Source organism: Chiloscyllium punctatum, chromosome 3, assembly GCF_047496795.1.
Source record: "Chiloscyllium punctatum isolate Juve2018m chromosome 3, sChiPun1.3, whole genome shotgun sequence".
Classification (NCBI taxonomy): Eukaryota; Metazoa; Chordata; class Chondrichthyes; order Orectolobiformes; family Hemiscylliidae; genus Chiloscyllium; species Chiloscyllium punctatum.
Genome location: NC_092741.1, coordinates 27,642,781 through 27,659,301, shown reverse-complemented (window position 1 = coordinate 27,659,301; position 16,521 = coordinate 27,642,781). Strand labels below are relative to the sequence as shown.

Here is a 16,521-nt window from a genome sequence, read left to right as displayed (position 1 = left end):
ATGAAGGCCAGCATGCTATTAGCCTTCTTCACTACCTGCTGTACCTGCATGCTTACCTTCATTGAGTGGTGTACAAGAACCCCCAGATCTCTCTGTACTGTCCCTTGACCGAAATTGATTCCATTTAGGTAGTAATCTGCCTTCCTGTTCTTGCCACCAAAGTGGATAAGCATCCATTTATCCACATTAAAGTGCATCTGCCATGCATCTGACCACTCACCTAACTTGTCCAGGTCACCCGGTAATCTCCTAACATCCTCATCACATTTCACCCTGCCACCCAGCTCAGTATCATCAGCAAATTTGCTAATGTTATTGCTAATAGCATCTTCTATATCATGAACATATATTGTAAAAAGCTGCGGTCCCAGTACTGATCCCTGCGGTACCCCACTGGTCACTGCCTGCCATTCCGAAATGGAGGCGTGGAGGAGTGTGGAAGGATGAGAGAATGCAGGCTGCAGCCCTATGAAGCAGGGGGAGGTCTTGCAGTTGGCCTGTGTGGGGATGTGGGAGACGACAGGAGCCTGGTGGGCAAGGGCTAGCTGGTCGGAGGGAGGGAGGGAGGGAGGGAAGCACGCACGGAGGAGGAAGAGCAAAGAGAAAAGAGAGAAAAAAAAAACAAAGGGGATCAAGAGAAAGAGCAGCAAAGAAAATGTGGCTGGCCAGCACGCCTTGAAGTGGGGAGAAAAGGCAGGGGCCAGCGCCTACGGCCATACTAGTCTGAAAACGCCCGATCTCGTCTGATCTCGGCAGCTAAGCAGACTCAGGCCTGGTTAGTACTTGGGTGGGAGACCGCCTGGGAATACCAGGTGCAGTAGGCTTTTTCCGCCAGCAGGGGCTGCTCAAGTCACCCCTCTGCACTCGTGTTGGGCCACGCACGCAATGCAGCGACAGGTTATTTTTGCTGCCGCTGTGCCTGGCATCAGTCTCCTGCAGGCAGGAGACAGGGAGGGGAGGAGAGCGGAGCGCTGCCAAAATCAGCAAGAAAGAGGGAAAGAAAGGGATTGGGGCTGCACGCTGTCTGCGGCTGGCAGTCAGGAAAGGAGGACAATAGAGAATAGGTGCAGGAGTTGGCCATTCTGCCCTTGGAGCCTGCACCACCATTCAATATGATCATGGCTGATCATCCTTAATCGGTATCCTGTTCCTGCCTTATCTCCATAAGCCTTGATTCCACTATCCTTGAGAGCTCTGTGCAACTCTTTCTTCAATGAATCCAGAGACTGGGCCTCCACTGCCCTCTGGGGCAGAGCATTCCACACAGCCACCACTCTCTGGGTGAAGACGTTTCTCCTCATCTCTGTCCTAAACGGTCTACCCCGTATTTTTAAGCTGTGTCCTCTGTTTCGGCACTCACGTTTCCTGCCGCCAGAGTGTCCAATCCTTTGATAATCTTATATGTCTCAACCAGATCCCCTCTCAGTCTGCTAAACTCAAGGGTACACAAGCCCAGTCGCTCCAGTCTTTCAGTGTAAGGTAATCCCGCCATTCCTACGCTGCACTCCCTCAATAGCCAGAATGTCTCTCCTCAAATTTGGAGACCAGAACTGCACACAGTACTCCAGGTGTGGTCTCACCAGGGCCCTGTACACCTGCAGAAGAACCTCTTTGCTTCTGTACTCAATCCCTCTTGTTATGAAGGCCAGCATGCTATTAGCCTTCTTCACTACCTGCTGTACCTGCATGCTTACCTTCATTGAGTGGTGTACAAGAACCCCCAGATCTCTCTGTACTGTCCCTTGACCGAAATTGATTCCATTTAGGTAGTAATCTGCCTTCCTGTTCTTGCCACCAAAGTGGATAAGCATCCATTTATCCACATTAAAGTGCATCTGCCATGCATCTGACCACTCACCTAACTTGTCCAGGTCACCCGGTAATCTCCTAACATCCTCATCACATTTCACCCTGCCACCCAGCTCAGTATCATCAGCAAATTTGCTAATGTTATTGCTAATAGCATCTTCTATATCATGAACATATATTGTAAAAAGCTGCGGTCCCAGTACTGATCCCTGCGGTACCCCACTGGTCACTGCCTGCCATTCCGAAATGGAGGCGTGGAGGAGTGTGGAAGGATGAGAGAATGCAGGCTGCAGCCCTATGAAGCAGGGGGAGGTCTTGCAGTTGGCCTGTGTGGGGATGTGGGAGACGACAGGAGCCTGGTGGGCAAGGGCTAGCTGGAGGGAGGGAGGGAGGGAAGCACGCACGGAGGAGGAAGAGCAAAGAGAAAAGAGAGAAAAAAAAAACAAAGGGGATCAAGAGAAAGAGCAGCAAAGAAAATGTGGCTGGCCAGCACGCCTTGAAGTGGGGAGAAAAGGAAGGGGCCAGCGCCTACGGCCATACTAGTCTGAAAACGCCCGATCTCGTCTGATCTCGGAAGCTAAGCAGACTCAGGCCTGGTTAGTACTTGGATGGGAGACCGCCTGGGAATACCGGGTGCAGTAGGCTTTTTCCGCCAGCAGGGGCTGCTCAAGTCACCCCTCTGCACTCGTGTTGGGCCACGCACGCAATGCAGCGACAGGTTATTTTTGCTGCCGCTGTGCCTGGCATCAGTCTCCTGCAGGCAGGAGACAGGGAGGGGAGGAGAGCGGAGCGCTGCCAAAATCAGCAAGAAAGAGGGAAAGAAAGGGATTGGGGCTGCACGCTGTCTGCGGCTGGCAGTCAGGAAAGGAGGACAATAGAGAATAGGTGCAGGAGTTGGCCATTCTGCCCTTGGAGCCTGCACCACCATTCAATATGATCATGGCTGATCATCCTTAATCGGTATCCTGTTCCTGCCTTATCTCCATAAGCCTTGATTCCACTATCCTTGAGAGCTCTGTGCAACTCTTTCTTCAATGAATCCAGAGACTGGGCCTCCACTGCCCTCTGGGGCAGAGCATTCCACACAGCCACCACTCTCTGGTTGAAGACGTTTCTCCTCATCTCTGTCCTAAACGGTCTACCCCGTATTTTTAAGCTGTGTCCTCTGTTTCGGCACTCACGTTTCCTGCCGCCAGAGTGTCCAATCCTTTGATAATCTTATATGTCTCAACCAGATCCCCTCTCAGTCTGCTAAACTCAAGGGTACACAAGCCCAGTCGCTCCAGTCTTTCAGTGTAAGGTAATCCCGCCATTCCTACGCTGCACTCCCTCAATAGCCAGAATGTCTCTCCTCAAATTTGGAGACCAGAACTGCACACAGTACTCCAGGTGTGGTCTCACCAGGGCCCTGTACACCTGCAGAAGAACCTCTTTGCTTCTGTACTCAATCCCTCTTGTTATGAAGGCCAGCATGCTATTAGCCTTCTTCACTACCTGCTGTACCTGCATGCTTACCTTCATTGAGTGGTGTACAAGAACCCCCAGATCTCTCTGTACTGTCCCTTGACCGAAATTGATTCCATTTAGGTAGTAATCTGCCTTCCTGTTCTTGCCACCAAAGTGGATAAGCATCCATTTATCCACATTAAAGTGCATCTGCCATGCATCTGACCACTCACCTAACTTGTCCAGGTCACCCGGTAATCTCCTAACATCCTCATCACATTTCACCCTGCCACCCAGCTCAGTATCATCAGCAAATTTGCTAATGTTATTGCTAATAGCATCTTCTATATCATGAACATATATTGTAAAAAGCTGCGGTCCCAGTACTGATCCCTGCGGTACCCCACTGGTCACTGCCTGCCATTCCGAAATGGAGGCGTGGAGGAGTGTGGAAGGATGAGAGAATGCAGGCTGCAGCCCTATGAAGCAGGGGGAGGTCTTGCAGTTGGCCTGTGTGGGGATGTGGGAGACGATAGGAGCCTGGTGGGCAAGGGCTAGCTGGTCGGAGGGAGGGAGGGAGGGAGGGAAGCACGCACGGAGGAGGAAGAGCAAAGAGAAAAGAGAGAAAAAAAAAACAAAGGGGATCAAGAGAAAGAGCAGCAAAGAAAATGTGGCTGGCCAGCACGCCTTGAAGTGGGGAGAAAAGGCAGGGGCCAGCGCCTACGGCCATACTAGTCTGAAAACGCCCGATCTCGTCTGATCTCGGAAGCTAAGCAGACTCAGGCCTGGTTAGTACTTGGGTGGGAGACCGCCTGGGAATACCAGGTGCAGTAGGCTTTTTCCGCCAGCAGGGGCTGCTCAAGTCACCCCTCTGCACTCGTGTTGGGCCACGCACGCAATGCAGCGACAGGTTATTTTTGCTGCCGCTGTGCCTGGCATCAGTCTCCTGCAGGCAGGAGACAGGGAGGGGAGGAGAGCGGAGCGCTGCCAAAATCAGCAAGAAAGAGGGAAAGAAAGGGATTGGGGCTGCACGCTGTCTGCGGCTGGCAGTCAGGAAAGGAGGACAATAGAGAATAGGTGCAGGAGTTGGCCATTCTGCCCTTGGAGCCTGCACCACCATCCAATATGATCATGGCTGATCATCCTTAATCGGTATCCTGTTCCTGCCTTATCTCCATAAGCCTTGATTCCACTATCCTTGAGAGCTCTGTGCAACTCTTTCTTCAATGAATCCAGAGACTGGGCCTCCACTGCCCTCTGGGGCAGAGCATTCCACACAGCCACCACTCTCTGGGTGAAGACGTTTCTCCTCATCTCTGTCCTAAACGGTCTACCCCGTATTTTTAAGCTGTGTCCTCTGTTTCGGCACTCACGTTTCCTGCCGCCAGAGTGTCCAATCCTTTGATAATCTTATATGTCTCAACCAGATCCCCTCTCAGTCTGCTAAACTCAAGGGTACACAAGCCCAGTCGCTCCAGTCTTTCAGTGTAAGGTAATCCCGCCATTCCTACGCTGCACTCCCTCAATAGCCAGAATGTCTCTCCTCAAATTTGGAGACCAGAACTGCACACAGTACTCCAGGTGTGGTCTCACCAGGGCCCTGTACACCTGCAGAAGAACCTCTTTGCTTCTGTACTCAATCCCTCTTGTTATGAAGGCCAGCATGCTATTAGCCTTCTTCACTACCTGCTGTACCTGCATGCTTACCTTCATTGAGTGGTGTACAAGAACCCCCAGATCTCTCTGTACTGTCCCTTGACCGAAATTGATTCCATTTAGGTAGTAATCTGCCTTCCTGTTCTTGCCACCAAAGTGGATAAGCATCCATTTATCCACATTAAAGTGCATCTGCCATGCATCTGACCACTCACCTAACTTGTCCAGGTCACCCGGTAATCTCCTAACATCCTCATCACATTTCACCCTGCCACCCAGCTCAGTATCATCAGCAAATTTGCTAATGTTATTGCTAATAGCATCTTCTATATCATGAACATATATTGTAACAAGCTGCGGTCCCAGTACTGATCCCTGCGGTACCCCACTGGTCACTGCCTGCCATTCCGAAATGGAGGCGTGGAGGAGTGTGGAAGGATGAGAGAATGCAGGCTGCAGCCCTATGAAGCAGGGGGAGGTCTTGCAGTTGGCCTGTGTGGGGATGTGGGAGACGACAGGAGCCTGGTGGGCAAGGGCTAGCTGGTCGGAGGGAGGGAGGGAAGCACGCACGGAGGAGGAAGAGCAAAGAGAAAAGAGAGAAAAAAAAAACAAAGGGGATCAAGAGAAAGAGCAGCAAAGAAAATGTGGCTGGCCAGCACGCCTTGAAGTGGGGAGAAAAGGCAGGGGCTAGCGCCTACAGCCATACTAGTCTGAAAACGCCCGATCTCGTCTGATCTCGGAAGCTAAGCAGACTCAGGCCTGGTTAGTACTTGGATGGGAGACCGCCTGGGAATACCAGGTGCAGTAGGCTTTTTCCGCCAGCAGGGGCTGCTCAAGTCACCCCTCTGCACTCGTGTTGGGCCACGCACGCAATGCAGCGACAGGTTATTTTTGCTGCCGCTGTGCCTGGCATCAGTCTCCTGCAGGCAGGAGACAGGGAGGGGAGGAGAGCGGAGCGCTGCCAAAATCAGCAAGAAAGAGGGAAAGAAAGGGATTGGGGCTGCACGCTGTCTGCGGCTGGCAGTCAGGAAAGGAGGACAATAGAGAATAGGTGCAGGAGTTGGCCATTCTGCCCTTGGAGCCTGCACCACCATCCAATATGATCATGGCTGATCATCCTTAATCGGTATCCTGTTCCTGCCTTATCTCCATAAGCCTTGATTCCACTATCCTTGAGAGCTCTGTGCAACTCTTTCTTCAATGAATCCAGAGACTGGGCCTCCACTGCCCTCTGGGGCAGAGCATTCCACACAGCCACCACTCTCTGGGTGAAGACGTTTCTCCTCATCTCTGTCCTAAACGGTCTACCCCGTATTTTTAAGCTGTGTCCTCTGTTTCGGCACTCACGTTTCCTGCCGCCAGAGTGTCCAATCCTTTGATAATCTTATATGTCTCAACCAGATCCCCTCTCAGTCTGCTAAACTCAAGGGTACACAAGCCCAGTCGCTCCAGTCTTTCAGTGTAAGGTAATCCCGCCATTCCTACGCTGCACTCCCTCAATAGCCAGAATGTCTCTCCTCAAATTTGGAGACCAGAACTGCACACAGTACTCCAGGTGTGGTCTCACCAGGGCCCTGTACACCTGCAGAAGAACCTCTTTGCTTCTGTACTCAATCCCTCTTGTTATGAAGGCCAGCATGCTATTAGCCTTCTTCACTACCTGCTGTACCTGCATGCTTACCTTCATTGAGTGGTGTACAAGAACCCCCAGATCTCTCTGTACTGTCCCTTGACCGAAATTGATTCCATTTAGGTAGTAATCTGCCTTCCTGTTCTTGCCACCAAAGTGGATAAGCATCCATTTATCCACATTAAAGTGCATCTGCCATGCATCTGACCACTCACCTAACTTGTCCAGGTCACCCGGTAATCTCCTAACATCCTCATCACATTTCACCCTGCCACCCAGCTCAGTATCATCAGCAAATTTGCTAATGTTATTGCTAATAGCATCTTCTATATCATGAACATATATTGTAACAAGCTGCGGTCCCAGTACTGATCCCTGCGGTACCCCACTGGTCACTGCCTGCCATTCCGAAATGGAGGCGTGGAGGAGTGTGGAAGGATGAGAGAATGCAGGCTGCAGCCCTATGAAGCAGGGGGAGGTCTTGCAGTTGGCCTGTGTGGGGATGTGGGAGACGACAGGAGCCTGGTGGGCAAGGGCTAGCTGGTCGGAGGGAGGGAGGGAGGGAGGGAAGCACGCACGGAGGAGGAAGAGCAAAGAGAAAAGAGAGAAAAAAAAAACAAAGGGGATCAAGAGAAAGAGCAGCAAAGAAAATGTGGCTGGCCAGCACGCCTTGAAGTGGGGAGAAAAGGCAGGGGCCAGCGCCTACGGCCATACTAGTCTGAAAATGCCCGATCTCGTCTGATCTCGGAAGCTAAGCAGACTCAGGCCTGGTTAGTACTTGGATGGGAGACCGCCTGGGAATACCAGGTGCAGTAGGCTTTTTCCGCCAGCAGGGGCTGCTCAAGTCACCCCTCTGCACTCGTGTTGGGCCACGCACGCAATGCAGCGACAGGTTATTTTTGCTGCCGCTGTGCCTGGCATCAGTCTCCTGCAGGCAGGAGACAGGGAGGGGAGGAGAGCGGAGCGCTGCCAAAATCAGCAAGAAAGAGGGAAAGAAAGGGATTGGGGCTGCACGCTGTCTGCGGCTGGCAGTCAGGAAAGGAGGACAATAGAGAATAGGTGCAGGAGTTGGCCATTCTGCCCTTGGAGCCTGCACCACCATTCAATATGATCATGGCTGATCATCCTTAATCGGTATCCTGTTCCTGCCTTATCTCCATAAGCCTTGATTCCACTATCCTTGAGAGCTCTGTGCAACTCTTTCTTCAATGAATCCAGAGACTGGGCCTCCACTGCCCTCTGGGGCAGAGCATTCCACACAGCCACCACTCTCTGGGTGAAGACGTTTCTCCTCATCTCTGTCCTAAACGGTCTACCCCGTATTTTTAAGCTGTGTCCTCTGTTTCGGCACTCACGTTTCCTGCCGCCAGAGTGTCCAATCCTTTGATAATCTTATATGTCTCAACCAGATCCCCTCTCAGTCTGCTAAACTCAAGGGTACACAAGCCCAGTCGCTCCAGTCTTTCAGTGTAAGGTAATCCCGCCATTCCTACGCTGCACTCCCTCAATAGCCAGAATGTCTCTCCTCAAATTTGGAGACCAGAACTGCACACAGTACTCCAGGTGTGGTCTCACCAGGGCCCTGTACACCTGCAGAAGAACCTCTTTGCTTCTGTACTCAATCCCTCTTGTTATGAAGGCCAGCATGCTATTAGCCTTCTTCACTACCTGCTGTACCTGCATGCTTACCTTCATTGAGTGGTGTACAAGAACCCCCAGATCTCTCTGTACTGTCCCTTGACCGAAATTGATTCCATTTAGGTAGTAATCTGCCTTCCTGTTCTTGCCACCAAAGTGGATAAGCATCCATTTATCCACATTAAAGTGCATCTGCCATGCATCTGACCACTCACCTAACTTGTCCAGGTCACCCGGTAATCTCCTAACATCCTCATCACATTTCACCCTGCCACCCAGCTCAGTATCATCAGCAAATTTGCTAATGTTATTGCTAATAGCATCTTCTATATCATGAACATATATTGTAAAAAGCTGCGGTCCCAGTACTGATCCCTGCGGTACCCCACTGGTCACTGCCTGCCATTCCGAAATGGAGGCGTGGAGGAGTGTGGAAGGATGAGAGAATGCAGGCTGCAGCCCTATGAAGCAGGGGGAGGTCTTGCAGTTGGCCTGTGTGGGGATGTGGGAGACGACAGGAGCCTGGTGGGCAAGGGCTAGCTGGAGGGAGGGAGGGAGGGAAGCACGCACGGAGGAGGAAGAGCAAAGAGAAAAGAGAGAAAAAAAAAACAAAGGGGATCAAGAGAAAGAGCAGCAAAGAAAATGTGGCTGGCCAGCACGCCTTGAAGTGGGGAGAAAAGGCAGGGGCCAGCGCCTACGGCCATACTAGTCTGAAAACGCCCGATCTCGTCTGATCTCGGAAGCTAAGCAGACTCAGGCCTGGTTAGTACTTGGATGGGAGACCGCCTGGGAATACCAGGTGCAGTAGGCTTTTTCCGCCAGCAGGGGCTGCTCAAGTCACCCCTCTGCACTCGTGTTGGGCCACGCACGCAATGCAGCGACAGGTTATTTTTGCTGCCGCTGTGCCTGGCATCAGTCTCCTGCAGGCAGGAGACAGGGAGGGGAGGAGAGCGGAGCGCTGCCAAAATCAGCAAGAAAGAGGGAAAGAAAGGGATTGGGGCTGCACGCTGTCTGCGGCTGGCAGTCAGGAAAGGAGGACAATAGAGAATAGGTGCAGGAGTTGGCCATTCTGCCCTTGGAGCCTGCACCACCATTCAATATGATCATGGCTGATCATCCTTAATCGGTATCCTGTTCCTGCCTTATCTCCATAAGCCTTGATTCCACTATCCTTGAGAGCTCTGTGCAACTCTTTCTTCAATGAATCCAGAGACTGGGCCTCCACTGCCCTCTGGGGCAGAGCATTCCACACAGCCACCACTCTCTGGGTGAAGACGTTTCTCCTCATCTCTGTCCTAAACGGTCTACCCCGTATTTTTAAGCTGTGTCCTCTGTTTCGGCACTCACGTTTCCTGCCGCCAGAGTGTCCAATCCTTTGATAATCTTATATGTCTCAACCAGATCCCCTCTCAGTCTGCTAAACTCAAGGGTACACAAGCCCAGTCGCTCCAGTCTTTCAGTGTAAGGTAATCCCGCCATTCCTACGCTGCACTCCCTCAATAGCCAGAATGTCTCTCCTCAAATTTGGAGACCAGAACTGCACACAGTACTCCAGGTGTGGTCTCACCAGGGCCCTGTACACCTGCAGAAGAACCTCTTTGCTTCTGTACTCAATCCCTCTTGTTATGAAGGCCAGCATGCTATTAGCCTTCTTCACTACCTGCTGTACCTGCATGCTTACCTTCATTGAGTGGTGTACAAGAACCCCCAGATCTCTCTGTACTGTCCCTTGACCGAAATTGATTCCATTTAGGTAGTAATCTGCCTTCCTGTTCTTGCCACCAAAGTGGATAAGCATCCATTTATCCACATTAAAGTGCATCTGCCATGCATCTGACCACTCACCTAACTTGTCCAGGTCACCCGGTAATCTCCTAACATCCTCATCACATTTCACCCTGCCACCCAGCTCAGTATCATCAGCAAATTTGCTAATGTTATTGCTAATAGCATCTTCTATATCATGAACATATATTGTAAAAAGCTGCGGTCCCAGTACTGATCCCTGCGGTACCCCACTGGTCACTGCCTGCCATTCCGAAATGGAGGCGTGGAGGAGTGTGGAAGGATGAGAGAATGCAGGCTGCAGCCCTATGAAGCAGGGGGAGGTCTTGCAGTTGGCCTGTGTGGGGATGTGGGAGACGACAGGAGCCTGGTGGGCAAGGGCTAGCTGGTCGGAGGGAGGGAGGGAGGGAGGGAAGCACGCACGGAGGAGGAAGAGCAAAGAGAAAAGAGAGAAAAAAAAAACAAAGGGGATCAAGAGAAAGAGCAGCAAAGAAAATGTGGCTGGCCAGCACGCCTTGAAGTGGGGAGAAAAGGCAGGGGCCAGCGCCTACGGCCATACTAGTCTGAAAACGCCCGATCTCGTCTGATCTCGGCAGCTAAGCAGACTCAGGCCTGGTTAGTACTTGGGTGGGAGACCGCCTGGGAATACCAGGTGCAGTAGGCTTTTTCCGCCAGCAGGGGCTGCTCAAGTCACCCCTCTGCACTCGTGTTGGGCCACGCACGCAATGCAGCGACAGGTTATTTTTGCTGCCGCTGTGCCTGGCATCAGTCTCCTGCAGGCAGGAGACAGGGAGGGGAGGAGAGCGGAGCGCTGCCAAAATCAGCAAGAAAGAGGGAAAGAAAGGGATTGGGGCTGCACGCTGTCTGCGGCTGGCAGTCAGGAAAGGAGGACAATAGAGAATAGGTGCAGGAGTTGGCCATTCTGCCCTTGGAGCCTGCACCACCATTCAATATGATCATGGCTGATCATCCTTAATCGGTATCCTGTTCCTGCCTTATCTCCATAAGCCTTGATTCCACTATCCTTGAGAGCTCTGTGCAACTCTTTCTTCAATGAATCCAGAGACTGGGCCTCCACTGCCCTCTGGGGCAGAGCATTCCACACAGCCACCACTCTCTGGGTGAAGACGTTTCTCCTCATCTCTGTCCTAAACGGTCTACCCCGTATTTTTAAGCTGTGTCCTCTGTTTCGGCACTCACGTTTCCTGCCGCCAGAGTGTCCAATCCTTTGATAATCTTATATGTCTCAACCAGATCCCCTCTCAGTCTGCTAAACTCAAGGGTACACAAGCCCAGTCGCTCCAGTCTTTCAGTGTAAGGTAATCCCGCCATTCCTACGCTGCACTCCCTCAATAGCCAGAATGTCTCTCCTCAAATTTGGAGACCAGAACTGCACACAGTACTCCAGGTGTGGTCTCACCAGGGCCCTGTACACCTGCAGAAGAACCTCTTTGCTTCTGTACTCAATCCCTCTTGTTATGAAGGCCAGCATGCTATTAGCCTTCTTCACTACCTGCTGTACCTGCATGCTTACCTTCATTGAGTGGTGTACAAGAACCCCCAGATCTCTCTGTACTGTCCCTTGACCGAAATTGATTCCATTTAGGTAGTAATCTGCCTTCCTGTTCTTGCCACCAAAGTGGATAAGCATCCATTTATCCACATTAAAGTGCATCTGCCATGCATCTGACCACTCACCTAACTTGTCCAGGTCACCCGGTAATCTCCTAACATCCTCATCACATTTCACCCTGCCACCCAGCTCAGTATCATCAGCAAATTTGCTAATGTTATTGCTAATAGCATCTTCTATATCATGAACATATATTGTAAAAAGCTGCGGTCCCAGTACTGATCCCTGCGGTACCCCACTGGTCACTGCCTGCCATTCCGAAATGGAGGCGTGGAGGAGTGTGGAAGGATGAGAGAATGCAGGCTGCAGCCCTATGAAGCAGGGGGAGGTCTTGCAGTTGGCCTGTGTGGGGATGTGGGAGACGACAGGAGCCTGGTGGGCAAGGGCTAGCTGGAGGGAGGGAGGGAGGGAAGCACGCACGGAGGAGGAAGAGCAAAGAGAAAAGAGAGAAAAAAAAAACAAAGGGGATCAAGAGAAAGAGCAGCAAAGAAAATGTGGCTGGCCAGCACGCCTTGAAGTGGGGAGAAAAGGAAGGGGCCAGCGCCTACGGCCATACTAGTCTGAAAACGCCCGATCTCGTCTGATCTCGGAAGCTAAGCAGACTCAGGCCTGGTTAGTACTTGGATGGGAGACCGCCTGGGAATACCGGGTGCAGTAGGCTTTTTCCGCCAGCAGGGGCTGCTCAAGTCACCCCTCTGCACTCGTGTTGGGCCACGCACGCAATGCAGCGACAGGTTATTTTTGCTGCCGCTGTGCCTGGCATCAGTCTCCTGCAGGCAGGAGACAGGGAGGGGAGGAGAGCGGAGCGCTGCCAAAATCAGCAAGAAAGAGGGAAAGAAAGGGATTGGGGCTGCACGCTGTCTGCGGCTGGCAGTCAGGAAAGGAGGACAATAGAGAATAGGTGCAGGAGTTGGCCATTCTGCCCTTGGAGCCTGCACCACCATTCAATATGATCATGGCTGATCATCCTTAATCGGTATCCTGTTCCTGCCTTATCTCCATAAGCCTTGATTCCACTATCCTTGAGAGCTCTGTGCAACTCTTTCTTCAATGAATCCAGAGACTGGGCCTCCACTGCCCTCTGGGGCAGAGCATTCCACACAGCCACCACTCTCTGGTTGAAGACGTTTCTCCTCATCTCTGTCCTAAACGGTCTATCCCGTATTTTTAAGCTGTGTCCTCTGTTTCGGCACTCACGTTTCCTGCCGCCAGAGTGTCCAATCCTTTGATAATCTTATATGTCTCAACCAGATCCCCTCTCAGTCTGCTAAACTCAAGGGTACACAAGCCCAGTCGCTCCAGTCTTTCAGTGTAAGGTAATCCCGCCATTCCTACGCTGCACTCCCTCAATAGCCAGAATGTCTCTCCTCAAATTTGGAGACCAGAACTGCACACAGTACTCCAGGTGTGGTCTCACCAGGGCCCTGTACACCTGCAGAAGAACCTCTTTGCTTCTGTACTCAATCCCTCTTGTTATGAAGGCCAGCATGCTATTAGCCTTCTTCACTACCTGCTGTACCTGCATGCTTACCTTCATTGAGTGGTGTACAAGAACCCCCAGATCTCTCTGTACTGTCCCTTGACCGAAATTGATTCCATTTAGGTAGTAATCTGCCTTCCTGTTCTTGCCACCAAAGTGGATAAGCATCCATTTATCCACATTAAAGTGCATCTGCCATGCATCTGACCACTCACCTAACTTGTCCAGGTCACCCGGTAATCTCCTAACATCCTCATCACATTTCACCCTGCCACCCAGCTCAGTATCATCAGCAAATTTGCTAATGTTATTGCTAATAGCATCTTCTATATCATGAACATATATTGTAAAAAGCTGCGGTCCCAGTACTGATCCCTGCGGTACCCCACTGGTCACTGCCTGCCATTCCGAAATGGAGGCGTGGAGGAGTGTGGAAGGATGAGAGAATGCAGGCTGCAGCCCTATGAAGCAGGGGGAGGTCTTGCAGTTGGCCTGTGTGGGGATGTGGGAGACGACAGGAGCCTGGTGGGCAAGGGCTAGCTGGAGGGAGGGAGGGAGGGAAGCACGCACGGAGGAGGAAGAGCAAAGAGAAAAGAGAGAAAAAAAAAACAAAGGGGATCAAGAGAAAGAGCAGCAAAGAAAATGTGGCTGGCCAGCACGCCTTGAAGTGGGGAGAAAAGGCAGGGGCCAGCGCCTACGGCCATACTAGTCTGAAAACGCCCGATCTCGTCTGATCTCGGAAGCTAAGCAGACTCAGGCCTGGTTAGTACTTGGATGGGAGACCGCCTGGGAATACCAGGTGCAGTAGGCTTTTTCCGCCAGCAGGGGCTGCTCAAGTCACCCCTCTGCACTCGTGTTGGGCCACGCACGCAATGCAGCGACAGGTTATTTTTGCTGCCGCTGTGCCTGGCATCAGTCTCCTGCAGGCAGGAGACAGGGAGGGGAGGAGAGCGGAGCGCTGCCAAAATCAGCAAGAAAGAGGGAAAGAAAGGGATTGGGGCTGCACGCTGTCTGCGGCTGGCAGTCAGGAAAGGAGGACAATAGAGAATAGGTGCAGGAGTTGGCCATTCTGCCCTTGGAGCCTGCACCACCATCCAATATGATCATGGCTGATCATCCTTAATCGGTATCCTGTTCCTGCCTTATCTCCATAAGCCTTGATTCCACTATCCTTGAGAGCTCTGTGCAACTCTTTCTTCAATGAATCCAGAGACTGGGCCTCCACTGCCCTCTGGGGCAGAGCATTCCACACAGCCACCACTCTCTGGGTGAAGACGTTTCTCCTCATCTCTGTCCTAAACGGTCTACCCCGTATTTTTAAGCTGTGTCCTCTGTTTCGGCACTCACGTTTCCTGCCGCCAGAGTGTCCAATCCTTTGATAATCTTATATGTCTCAACCAGATCCCCTCTCAGTCTGCTAAACTCAAGGGTACACAAGCCCAGTCGCTCCAGTCTTTCAGTGTAAGGTAATCCCGCCATTCCTACGCTGCACTCCCTCAATAGCCAGAATGTCTCTCCTCAAATTTGGAGACCAGAACTGCACACAGTACTCCAGGTGTGGTCTCACCAGGGCCCTGTACACCTGCAGAAGAACCTCTTTGCTTCTGTACTCAATCCCTCTTGTTATGAAGGCCAGCATGCTATTAGCCTTCTTCACTACCTGCTGTACCTGCATGCTTACCTTCATTGAGTGGTGTACAAGAACCCCCAGATCTCTCTGTACTGTCCCTTGACCGAAATTGATTCCATTTAGGTAGTAATCTGCCTTCCTGTTCTTGCCACCAAAGTGGATAAGCATCCATTTATCCACATTAAAGTGCATCTGCCATGCATCTGACCACTCACCTAACTTGTCCAGGTCACCCGGTAATCTCCTAACATCCTCATCACATTTCACCCTGCCACCCAGCTCAGTATCATCAGCAAATTTGCTAATGTTATTGCTAATAGCATCTTCTATATCATGAACATATATTGTAAAAAGCTGCGGTCCCAGTACTGATCCCTGCGGTACCCCACTGGTCACTGCCTGCCATTCCGAAATGGAGGCGTGGAGGAGTGTGGAAGGATGAGAGAATGCAGGCTGCAGCCCTATGAAGCAGGGGGAGGTCTTGCAGTTGGCCTGTGTGGGGATGTGGGAGACGACAGGAGCCTGGTGGGCAAGGGCTAGCTGGAGGGAGGGAGGGAGGGAAGCACGCACGGAGGAGGAAGAGCAAAGAGAAAAGAGAGAAAAAAAAAACAAAGGGGATCAAGAGAAAGAGCAGCAAAGAAAATGTGGCTGGCCAGCACGCCTTGAAGTGGGGAGAAAAGGCAGGGGCCAGCGCCTACGGCCATACTAGTCTGAAAACGCCCGATCTCGTCTGATCTCGGAAGCTAAGCAGACTCAGGCCTGGTTAGTACTTGGATGGGAGACCGCCTGGGAATACCAGGTGCAGTAGGCTTTTTCCGCCAGCAGGGGCTGCTCAAGTCACCCCTCTGCACTCGTGTTGGGCCACGCACGCAATGCAGCGACAGGTTATTTTTGCTGCCGCTGTGCCTGGCATCAGTCTCCTGCAGGCAGGAGACAGGGAGGGGAGGAGAGCGGAGCGCTGCCAAAATCAGCAAGAAAGAGGGAAAGAAAGGGATTGGGGCTGCACGCTGTCTGCGGCTGGCAGTCAGGAAAGGAGGACAATAGAGAATAGGTGCAGGAGTTGGCCATTCTGCCCTTGGAGCCTGCACCACCATTCAATATGATCATGGCTGATCATCCTTAATCGGTATCCTGTTCCTGCCTTATCTCCATAAGCCTTGATTCCACTATCCTTGAGAGCTCTGTGCAACTCTTTCTTCAATGAATCCAGAGACTGGGCCTCCACTGCCCTCTGGGGCAGAGCATTCCACACAGCCACCACTCTCTGGGTGAAGACGTTTCTCCTCATCTCTGTCCTAAACGGTCTACCCCGTATTTTTAAGCTGTGTCCTCTGTTTCGGCACTCACGTTTCCTGCCGCCAGAGTGTCCAATCCTTTGATAATCTTATATGTCTCAACCAGATCCCCTCTCAGTCTGCTAAACTCAAGGGTACACAAGCCCAGTCGCTCCAGTCTTTCAGTGTAAGGTAATCCCGCCATTCCTACGCTGCACTCCCTCAATAGCCAGAATGTCTCTCCTCAAATTTGGAGACCAGAACTGCACACAGTACTCCAGGTGTGGTCTCACCAGGGCCCTGTACACCTGCAGAAGAACCTCTTTGCTTCTGTACTCAATCCCTCTTGTTATGAAGGCCAGCATGCTATTAGCCTTCTTCACTACCTGCTGTACCTGCATGCTTACCTTCATTGAGTGGTGTACAAGAACCCCCAGATCTCTCTGTACTGTCCCTTGACCGAAATTGATTCCATTTAGGTAGTAATCTGCCTTCCTGTTCTTGCCACCAAAGTGGATAAGCATCCATTTATCCACATTA

At 51.7% G+C, this 16,521-nt stretch overlaps 10 non-coding genes across 10 annotated transcripts; all 10 read left to right on the top strand.

Annotated features, from left to right (window-relative positions):
- Positions 1–705: 705 nt before the first annotated feature.
- Positions 706–824, top strand: LOC140475840 (5S ribosomal RNA). Its single transcript, XR_011960325.1, has one exon. It is a non-coding gene; the product is annotated as a 5S ribosomal RNA (ribosomal RNA).
- Positions 825–2,335: 1,511 nt separating this feature from the next.
- On the top strand, positions 2,336–2,454 carry LOC140475744 (5S ribosomal RNA). Its single transcript, XR_011960235.1, has one exon. It is a non-coding gene; the product is annotated as a 5S ribosomal RNA (ribosomal RNA).
- Positions 2,455–3,973: 1,519 nt separating this feature from the next.
- Positions 3,974–4,092, top strand: LOC140475697 (5S ribosomal RNA). Its single transcript, XR_011960190.1, has one exon. It is a non-coding gene; the product is annotated as a 5S ribosomal RNA (ribosomal RNA).
- A 1,511-nt stretch (positions 4,093–5,603) lies between these two features.
- LOC140475652 (5S ribosomal RNA) lies at positions 5,604–5,722 on the top strand. Its single transcript, XR_011960149.1, has one exon. It is a non-coding gene; the product is annotated as a 5S ribosomal RNA (ribosomal RNA).
- Positions 5,723–7,241: 1,519 nt separating this feature from the next.
- LOC140475825 (5S ribosomal RNA) lies at positions 7,242–7,360 on the top strand. Its single transcript, XR_011960311.1, has one exon. It is a non-coding gene; the product is annotated as a 5S ribosomal RNA (ribosomal RNA).
- Positions 7,361–8,871: 1,511 nt separating this feature from the next.
- LOC140474035 (5S ribosomal RNA) lies at positions 8,872–8,990 on the top strand. The gene has a single exon (XR_011958803.1). It is a non-coding gene; the product is annotated as a 5S ribosomal RNA (ribosomal RNA).
- Positions 8,991–10,509: 1,519 nt separating this feature from the next.
- On the top strand, positions 10,510–10,628 carry LOC140475839 (5S ribosomal RNA). The gene has a single exon (XR_011960324.1). It is a non-coding gene; the product is annotated as a 5S ribosomal RNA (ribosomal RNA).
- A 1,511-nt stretch (positions 10,629–12,139) lies between these two features.
- Positions 12,140–12,258, top strand: LOC140475742 (5S ribosomal RNA). Its single transcript, XR_011960233.1, has one exon. It is a non-coding gene; the product is annotated as a 5S ribosomal RNA (ribosomal RNA).
- A 1,511-nt stretch (positions 12,259–13,769) lies between these two features.
- LOC140474024 (5S ribosomal RNA) lies at positions 13,770–13,888 on the top strand. Its single transcript, XR_011958796.1, has one exon. It is a non-coding gene; the product is annotated as a 5S ribosomal RNA (ribosomal RNA).
- A 1,511-nt stretch (positions 13,889–15,399) lies between these two features.
- LOC140474013 (5S ribosomal RNA) lies at positions 15,400–15,518 on the top strand. Its single transcript, XR_011958785.1, has one exon. It is a non-coding gene; the product is annotated as a 5S ribosomal RNA (ribosomal RNA).
- Positions 15,519–16,521: the final 1,003 nt, after the last annotated feature.